At 42.9% G+C, this 9,495-nt stretch overlaps 1 pseudogene; it reads right to left on the reverse strand.

Annotated features, from left to right (window-relative positions):
• LOC108530216 (40S ribosomal protein S26-like) overlaps positions 1-5,134 on the reverse strand; it is a 17,586-nt pseudogene extending 12,452 nt beyond the window's left edge.
• Between the last annotated feature and the right edge of the window lie 4,361 nt (positions 5,135-9,495).

Genomic DNA, 9,495 nt, shown 5'->3' on the forward strand with positions numbered 1-9,495 from the left:
CCTGGGAAGGGGTGGGGTGGGGTGGCTATGTGGGGTGGGGGGATGGCAGGGATGGGGGAAGACCTGGGGAAGTATTTCTAGCAGAGCCTCATCAGTAGAAACAGTTTGGTTTCAAATGTATAGCTAAATTCCCCGGCATGTGGTTGGGGCAGGTTCCCCAAGGAGAGAAACAGGGAATAGCAGGGGTGTGCTTCCTCAGTTGGCATTGCAGCCACTGGAGGGGACTTAGATTTCAAGGAGGACACCCCATAGCGTGGCATTCTCTGAGGCATAAGGCTCAGAATTAGGGCCCCTTTTGTGTGAGGGCTGTACTGCTCTTCACTCTAAAATTGTCCTTCTGGATTTACTGAGAAGGCATGAAATTAAAGTTGGTAGGTGAACAATATCTCTGGCAAATACATGGTGTTTAGGAGTAAAGAAGTTTTTTTGTTTCTTATTCCATCTTAAACTAAATGTTTGTCAAATTTGCTCCTGCATTTCTTCACTTAAATTAAAACTGAAGAACATGTAGTTTTTTGAGTACCAGAAATTGCGAGAGATGATAGATCACCAGTGAGATGAATATTTTAAAGCCTGAGTAATGATGTAACGGAAGATAGATTGAAAGTTAAATTGTTATTCTACTTGGAAAGAATTATGTAATACAAAACTAAAGGGCAATACAATTCTTCAGTGTCTAATATTTTAGCCCGAGTTTCAAGGTGAAAGAGAAAAGATGTATACAGATTTTCTCAATAAGAAAACTCAATTATAAGTTTTATGGCTGAGAAAAAAATGTGTAGTCTTAAAGAACAAGTTTGGGTTATGTGAAAGTTCTCTATGAGAAATCTATTTGTCTCAGAACCTCTATTACTGAAGGAGAAAGTAGCTTTATGCAAATAAAATCTCTGGAATAAGACAACAGTTTCATGACTTTCAGGCCAAGGCATAAAAGAAATACAGAAATAAATATTTTTTTCACTGAAATAGTACGTTATGCACAATCTCCTGAATAAAAGAATAAAATCCTAGATTTTGAGGCAGAGGGTGGTGGGGGGTAGGATGAAAATAAAGTATTTGTGATGGTAATAAGAAAACAGCTTCATGTGAATCTCTCTAAGAATCCTACTTTAAAATCTTTAAGCTATTGACAAGGCAAAACAAACAAACAGCCAAAGAAACCAAACAAGTCTTTAACTCCAGAGTAAAAGAAAGAATGAAAATGAAATGTCTAATTTCATGGAAAGGTAATTCCATGCAATATCATCTCTCTAAGAAATTCTCCTGGGTTTCATTTTCAGGCTCTTCCAAAATTAGGACAAGAGCCCTTTCTTACCTAGGCTGTACCTTGGTTCTTTTGATCTTGAGATAGAAATTTCAGACACGGAGGCACAGAGGCCATTAGAGAATTTCTTATCACCTTTATCCTCAACATACAGTACCAAGTATGACCCTTGTGGCTCCTGTCCTCTGCCTGAAGAGGCCTCTTTGAAGTTTCCAGTGGTCCTTGGCCCACACGTGGTGTGTCTTTGTTCATCAGGACATGGAAGACAGGTTGCCGACCCCTTGCAATTAAGTGTCTACAGGCACAACCTAGTGACTATTTCAAGAAGGATTGCTTTTCGCTTCAAATATATTACTTTGTTCAAAGCAGATCCTGTGGGCTTACAGAGATATCGGATCTTATCCTCTACTTCATTTGGTTCACCGAAGGACAAGTGTATGCCTGTCCTCTTAGAAACATGAAAAAATACAAAGCACAATTTCTCAGCAAAGAGGGACTCTTCATGGTAAAGTTGTGGGGAAAAAAAAAAAGTCGACGTTTTCCTCTTTGTGTCAGATGTACAGCCTGGCTTTTGGGAAGAGGTTTACAAATCTTGCAGTGCCTTGTTTAAGAACAATAATTAGAAATGGTCTGTTAATCCCATCTGCTTCCCAGGAGGAGGAAGAGTCACTACAGGGATGGATTAGGGCCTCTCTCCAATCCTACATAGGGACATCTGCAAAGACTCTCGCAGTAAATGTTAAAAGCTTGGCTAGAGAAGAAGAAAGTCGCCTTAAAGAGAATCTCTCTAAGATAGAGCAAGAAGTAGATAAGATAATACTACTGGGCAAATATACTATATAAGAGAACAAAATTCACATCTACTAAGTAGAGATAAACCTAAGGAATATTTATGATTACTGAAGGTTCAGGGGACTCAGTAAATTAATACCCATCTTCTCTGCATAGCTCTGAACTGGCAATAGACTGAAGAGATGGGCAGATGGAGATAAAATATCAGCTTCACTATTGAGAGAAAGCTATGCTGAATGACATGGCTTAGATCTGTTGCAAAAGGGGCTTGCAAATTCTTTCTTTGAATTGGAGAGGTGTACTCAGGCTAACACAGCTGGACAACTGAAGGCCCTTAAACCACAGCAGAGTAGAACAAAGTGTGTGCTCTCTGAAGGCAGGCACATTACCCTTTAGTCTTTTCTTCCTTGATCTCTCTGTGGCATTTAAAATAATTGACCACGCTTTTCCCACAAACACTTTTTTGCTTGGTTTCGGGGACACCAAATTTTCCTGGTTATCCTCTGATCGTACTGGCTATGCCTGCTGCTTTCCCTGGCTGGTTCCTCCTCTTCTCCCTGAACTGTGAATGTTGAAATGCTGCAGCGTTCACTCTCCCCTCCTCTCCTGCCTCACACATGCTTTTTGTGATGTTACTCAGTTTCCTGACTTTACATATGGGTTATGTGCATTAGCTACCAAATTTACTTCAAATCTACCAAATGACTACCAAATTTATATCTCCACCTAGGACTTCTCCCTGAACTCACAAGATTCATACATGCAACTGCCTAGTCAACATTTCCACTTGCATATCTAATTGGATGTTGAATTTGACATATCCAAAGCCAACCCCTGATGTCTCCTTCCCATCCCACTCCCCTCTCAGTCTTCCCCTTCTCTAGTCTTCTGGTTGCTAGGTCAAAAGACTCACCATTGTCCCTGACTCCTTTTTCTCTCATGCCATACATTCAATTCTTCAACAAATCCTGTGGGCTCTACCTTCAAATTAACTTAAGAATCCTCCCACTTCTCCCCACCCTCAAAGATACTACCCTAGTCCAAACCACCATCAGTTCTGGCTTGGGTCATTGTAATAGTCAAAAGTGATTTATCACTCCCAGTACTCCCACAGTCTGTTCTCAAAACAGCAAAGTGATCTCAACAGATACTTTTAAAATCTAAGTCAGATAAACGCTTCTGTGCCCCAAAGCTTTCAAAGTCTCCCTATTTAATCTAGACTAAAAGCCGAAGTCTTTACTTTTCCCTACCGAGTCTACAGAATCTGCTCCTATTCTGGCCATATCTGACTTCATCTAATCTCTAATCTCTCCCTAGAACCATCCTTTCCTGGCTGGGCACGGTGGCTCCCACCTGTAATCCCAGCACTTTGGGAGGCCGAGGCGGGTGGATCACTTGAGGCCAGAAGTTTGAGACCAGCCAGGCCAACGTGGTGAAACCCCACCTCTACTGAAAATACAAAAATACAAAAATTAGCCGGGTGTGGTGGCAAGCACGTGTAATCCCAGTTACTTGGAAGGCTGAGGGAGGAGAATCGCTTGAACCTGGTAGTTGGAGGTTGCAGTGAGCGGAGATAGCGCCACCACACTCTAGCATGGGGAAAAGCGTGAGACCCTGTCTCAGAAAAAAAGAACCACCCTTTCCAGCAACCTTTTTGCTGGTCTTCAAACGGGTCAGGTATGCTTCTGCCTCCAAGTTCTTGTTATTCATGATGCCTCTATTAGATCTTTCTTCCCATATCACCGTCTTACTGAAGCCTTCCCTAACCATCCTATTTAAAATTGGACATCTGCCCACCACTCCCTGCAACTTCCACATTGCATCTCCCCTTCTCTATTCTATTTTTCTGTAATACTTACCACCATCTGACACAGCATATATTTTACTTAACTATTTCTCTTCTCCCCTGCTTGACCCCATAGCTCCCACAAACATACATGATGTGGACAAGGACTTTTGTCTGTTTTGTCTGGTCTGACATCCCCAGCATCTAGAATAGGGCCTTTCAGTAATGATTGCTCAAATATGTGTTGAATAAATAATTTTATTTTTTATATTATATTATTTTATTTATTTATTTTTTGAGATGGAGTGTCACTTACTCTGTTGCCCAGGATGGAGTACAGTGGTGCTCACTACGACCTCCGCCTCCTGGGTTCGACTGATTCTTCTGCTTCAGCCTCCCGAATAGCTGTGATTACAGGTGCATGCCACCATGCCTGACTAATTTTTGCATTTTTAGTAGGGATGGGGTTTCACCATGTTGGCCAGGCTGGTCTCAAACTCCTGGCTCAAGTGATCCACCTGCCTTGGCCTCCCAAAGTACCGGGATTACAGGCATGAGCCACCGCACTCAGCCTGAACAAGTAATTTTAAAAATGAATCAATGAATGAATCTCAAGGGGAAGCAGTTATGCTAAGCAAGACCTGCTTCCTTCCTTTGAACACTAGTCAGGAGACTCACAAGATACTCTAGTGAAAACCCCACCCCATGGGAATCTGAGGGTTGGGGAATAAGTGTTCCTCTAAAATATGATGGGGGAAAATTTATCACAATATGTCTTTTCAAATCAGGCCAGTGTTGTTCTTTAAGATTGCGGAAGTGGAAAAAAGATTAGCTTCATGCAAAATCTCTCAGGAGAAGAATAAAACTAGGGTTTTAAAAATTGAGTCAGAGAAAGAAAGAAAATGATTTGTGTTAGGAAATACCTTCCAGCAAAATCTAAACAATCCTCCTTTGGTCATTAAGGCTGGGGTAAGAGAACAAAAATTAATCATTTGATTAAAGAATAAAATTCCCAGATCTTGAAGACTGAAATATAAAAGGAGAACATTTATGGTAAGAAAGAAGAAAAGAAGTGAGTGAGATTTTATGAACTGGACAAGTAAAAGTAGCTTTTCATACAGAAGTCCTTGAAAACTTTTCCAGAGCCTTTAGTTCCCTAAAGATAAACTCTTAGAAGGAATAAAATATAAAAGAAGAAATAAAAATATTTGCGGTGGCAAAGGTACAGTAGATTTATTTGTCTCACAACTTTCTCTAGTTTGTGGTTGCATGCACACTTTTAGCTCTGCCATCGTGATTATTCCTCTCAAAACCTCAACTGGGCCAGGCATGGTGGCTCACACTTGTAGTCCCAGCTACTTGGGAGGCTGAGGCAGGAGAATTGCTTGAACCAAGAAGGTCGAGGCTGCAGTGAGCTGTGATCATGCCACCGCACTCTAGCCTGGGCGACAGAGCGAGATTTCATCTCAAAAAAAAAAAAAAAAAAAAAAAATTATTCTTAGGTAATTCATAAAATTACATTAGACAATGTGCTTCAAATAAAGAAAGCTGAAAGTGTTAACTGTGTAGGAGTGAGACTATGGATAGTATTTAGCATGATTGTGTATTAGGGAGAATTTATTTTTATATTTATTTATTTATTAGTTTTTGAGATGGAGTCTTGCTCTGTTGCCCAGGCTGGAGTGCAGTGGCGCGATCTCAGCTCACTGCAACCTTCACCTCCCATGCTCAATCAATTCTCCTATGTCAGCCTCCCAAGTAGCTGGGATTGCAGGCACCGGCCATCATGCCCAGTTAATTTTTGTATTTTTAGTGGAGACAGGGTTTCGCCATGTTGGCCAGGCTGGTCTCCAACTCCTGACCTCAAATGATCCACCTGCCTTGGCCTCCCAAAGTGCTGGGATTATAGGCGTGAGCCATCGTGCTTGGCCTATTTATTTATTATTTATTTTGAGATGGGTTCTTGCTCTGTTGCCCAGGCTGGAGTGTGGTGGTGCAATCAGGGCTCACTGCAGCCTTGACCTCCTGGGCTCAATCAATTCTCTTGCCTCAGCCTGGGGCTATAGGTGTGCACTACCACGCCCAACTAATTTTTAAATTTTTTGTAGAGATGGAAATCTCCCTATGTTTTCCAGGCTGGTCTTGAACTTCTGGCCTCAAATGATCCTCCCATCTCAACCTCTCAAAGTGTGAGCCACCACAGCTGACTGCTAATTTATTTTTATATAGTATAGCTCAACTGATGGCTGTTTACCTTCCCTTCATGATAGCTCAATTTAGAGGGAGTTTTTTTCCATATATTATGTATTGGGCTGTCACCTAACGCAATGGTTCTAGATAGCCCTGGCATCTCTCAGGGGAGAAGAGAGCCAGGAAGCCTCAGTGTCTATATGATTTGGTCCAGTCCCCAGGTGAGAGCTGACAGAGGCTGCAGGAAGACCAGATGCTGGGGGGGCAGGAATGTGTCAGGCTGGGCATGGGTGACTGTCTCATTTGCAGTCAGGCTCACAGGAGAAGAAACAGGAGCTCTGTTAGTCTTAATAGTTTGTGTAATAAGAGAAAAATAAACAGGACCCGTATTTTCTTTCTTGTCAGAATGGGAAAGCAGGTGAAAAGTGAGAATTTGTGCACATGTTGTGTCTGGGAGACAGAGCATGAGTATCTGAATCCACCACCAGGACCTTTTGCTTATAACTATCTGATCTTCCTGTCTCTATTCCTGTTATCCTCCAGTTTATTCCCTGCATAGTAGGCAGTTGGATCACATCAACTTTTCGAATTAGAGTCCTTCAATGTCAAGGCACCTGCATGATCAGGTTCCTGTCTGCCTCTTGCTTCTCACATCAGCTCTTTGCAACTATCCTTAGGCACACTGGTTTCCTCCATAGAACCAAGCTTCTTTCTTTTCCTTCCTTCCTCCCTCCCTCTTTCCCTCTCTCCCTCTCTTTCTCTCTTTCTTTCATGGAGTCTCGGTCGCCCAGGCTGGAGTGCAGGGGTGGAGTCTTAGCTCACCGCAACCTCTGCCTCCCAGGTTCAAGCAATTCTTGTGCCTTAGCCTCCCCAGGAGCTGGGATTACAGGCATGTGCCATCACGTCTGGCTAATTTTTTGTATTTTTAGTAGGAATAGGGTTTCACCAGGTTGGCCAGGCTGGTCTCGAACTCCTGACCTCAAGTGATCTACCCGCTTTGGCCTTCCAAAGTGCTGGGATTACAGGCGTGAGCCACCGTGCCCAGCTGAACCAAGCTTTTTTCTGACTCGACCTTTACACGTCCTGTTCTTCAGCCTTACATGAACAACTTCTACCCATTCTTCAGGCCTCAGCTTAAGTATCAGTTTCTCAGAGAGCCACTTATTTCCTTCCTCCCCAGACTAATCTATGATGTCCCCATGATTCTTTCCCACAGTACTAGGTTCTTTTCCTTCATTGTACTTGCCGCACTTTGTAATGATATATGTATTTATTGCTTGCTTAATGTTTGTCTCTCCCCTGGATTGCAAGGCCTTTGAAGGAGCTTACAGGGTTTGTTTACTATTTTATATCCATCTCCTTGAAAGCAAGGGCTAGGAATGGCCTTATGAGAAGACTATAGTCAGTGGACTCCAGGAGCAGTAACTTGATACTAACTGTCAACTTTTCCTATTTTGTGTTACCATTCCTTTTTTTTTTTTTTGTTTTTTGAGACACAGTTTTACTCTTTTTGCCCAGGCTGGAGTGCAATGGCACGATCTTGGCTCACTGCAACCTCCTCCTCCTGGGTTCAAGTGATTCTCCTGCCTCAGCCTCCCGAGTATCTGGGATTACAGGCATGTGCCACCATGCCTGGATAATTTTGTATTTTTAGTAGAGACGGGGTTTCACCATGTTGGCCAGGCTGGTCTCAGACTCCTGACTTCAGGTGATCCACCCGCCTCAGCCTCCCAAAGTGCTGGGATTACAGGTGTGAGCCACCGCACCTGGCCTTATAATTCTTTACAGAAGTGCAGAGATGAAATGGCCAGAGGTAATTATCAGAAATGCTGAGTCCACCTAACAGGAGGGATGGGGAGAAGTGACAGCCACGAGGCATATGTGGTGCTTGTGCACACTGCTGAGATTCACACGCAGAGGGACTGCGTTTCCCCATCATGCGGCCTGGGTGCTTGGACTATGACACTGGTATGGAGAAGAGTGGTGAAAGAACATGAGAATATTTGCATCACACAAAGCAGGGAGTATGCGCGTAGGAAAAAAGTTTTATTAATTATAAAATCCAGCTGGGCACAGCGGCTAACGCTTGTAATCCTAGCACTTTGGGAGGCCGAGGCAGGCAGATCACTTGAGCTCACAAGTTCAAGACCACCCTGGGCAACATGGCAAAACCCCATCTCTACAAAAAATACAAAAATTAGCCACGTGTGGTGGTGCACACCTATAGCCCCAGCACTCGGGAGGCTGAACTGGGAAGGATTGCTTGAGCCTGGGAAGCAGAGCTTGCAGTGAGCTGAGATCGTGCCACCGCACTCCAGCCTGGGCAATAGAGCCAGAACTTGTTCCAGAAAATAAATAAATAAATAAATAAATAAATAAATAAATAAATAAAACAAATAAAATAAAGTCCTCCCCCCCCTTTTTTTCTAAATTGATTTCATTCTTTTCTCATAATGTGATGGGTATTTATTCCTGCTTTCACATTTATCCAATACACATATGGGACCATATGCTATGCATTGTGAAAGGCTAAAAAGATACAAAATTTCACTTCCATTCTTTAAGAACTCAACATTTAGTATGGGAGTTTTAATATGATAGACATATATTCAAATTTAATATTAGATATTCAGATTAAATATGGTATATATATTCGTATTACAACACACAGCTGCCTATAATAAATAAGATGTGCAGAAAAATGAAGTGTTCTAGAACTTCAGTCACATAGCCAGTGGTACCCTGATTTACTGACTTTTAGAGAATTACTTAGGACTTAACCAGTGAGCTAGACATGCAGAACTGAGAAGACTCAACAGGGATGTAATCTAAATATGAAAAACACAGTACTGCATAGGTCCTGACTAACCAGAACATGTCTGACTAATCAGCTAGCACTCCCAACCAATGAGAACAAATGATGGCCAAATGTCAGTTACATTTAACACTGACATCTGTCATGAATCAAGTACTGTCATAAAGGAGTTAATAGTTTGGTTACAATGCTGTAAGTGAGGCAGGGATTACAAGTAGTTTTCCATTTTTGAGCCGAATCCAATTGATAGGTAGTGGCTCCCTGGATAGCAGAGTGAGGGATTCTGAAGCTATGTCTGGGCCCACTGTCAGAGTGTGGTGATTGACACGTGCCCTGGAAGAAGAAAAGACAAACTGGGCCAGGTGCGGTGGTTCATGCCTGTAATCCCGTAATCCCAGCACTTTGGGAGGCTGAGGCGGGCAGATCACCACGTCAGGAGATAGAGACCATCCTGGCTAACACGGCGAAACCTCATCTCTACTAAAAATACAAACAATTAGCCGGGCGTGGTGGCGGGCACCTGTAGTCCCAGCTACTTGGGAGTCTGAGGCAAGAGAATGGTGTGAACCTGGGAGGCGGAGCTTGCAGTGAGCCGAGATTGCACCACTGCACTCCAGCCCGGGCGACAGAGCAAGACTCCATCTCAAA

Source organism: Rhinopithecus bieti, unplaced genomic scaffold, assembly GCF_001698545.2.
Source record: "Rhinopithecus bieti isolate Rb0 unplaced genomic scaffold, ASM169854v2 scaffold_110, whole genome shotgun sequence".
NCBI lineage: Eukaryota > Metazoa > Chordata > Mammalia > Primates > Cercopithecidae > Rhinopithecus > Rhinopithecus bieti.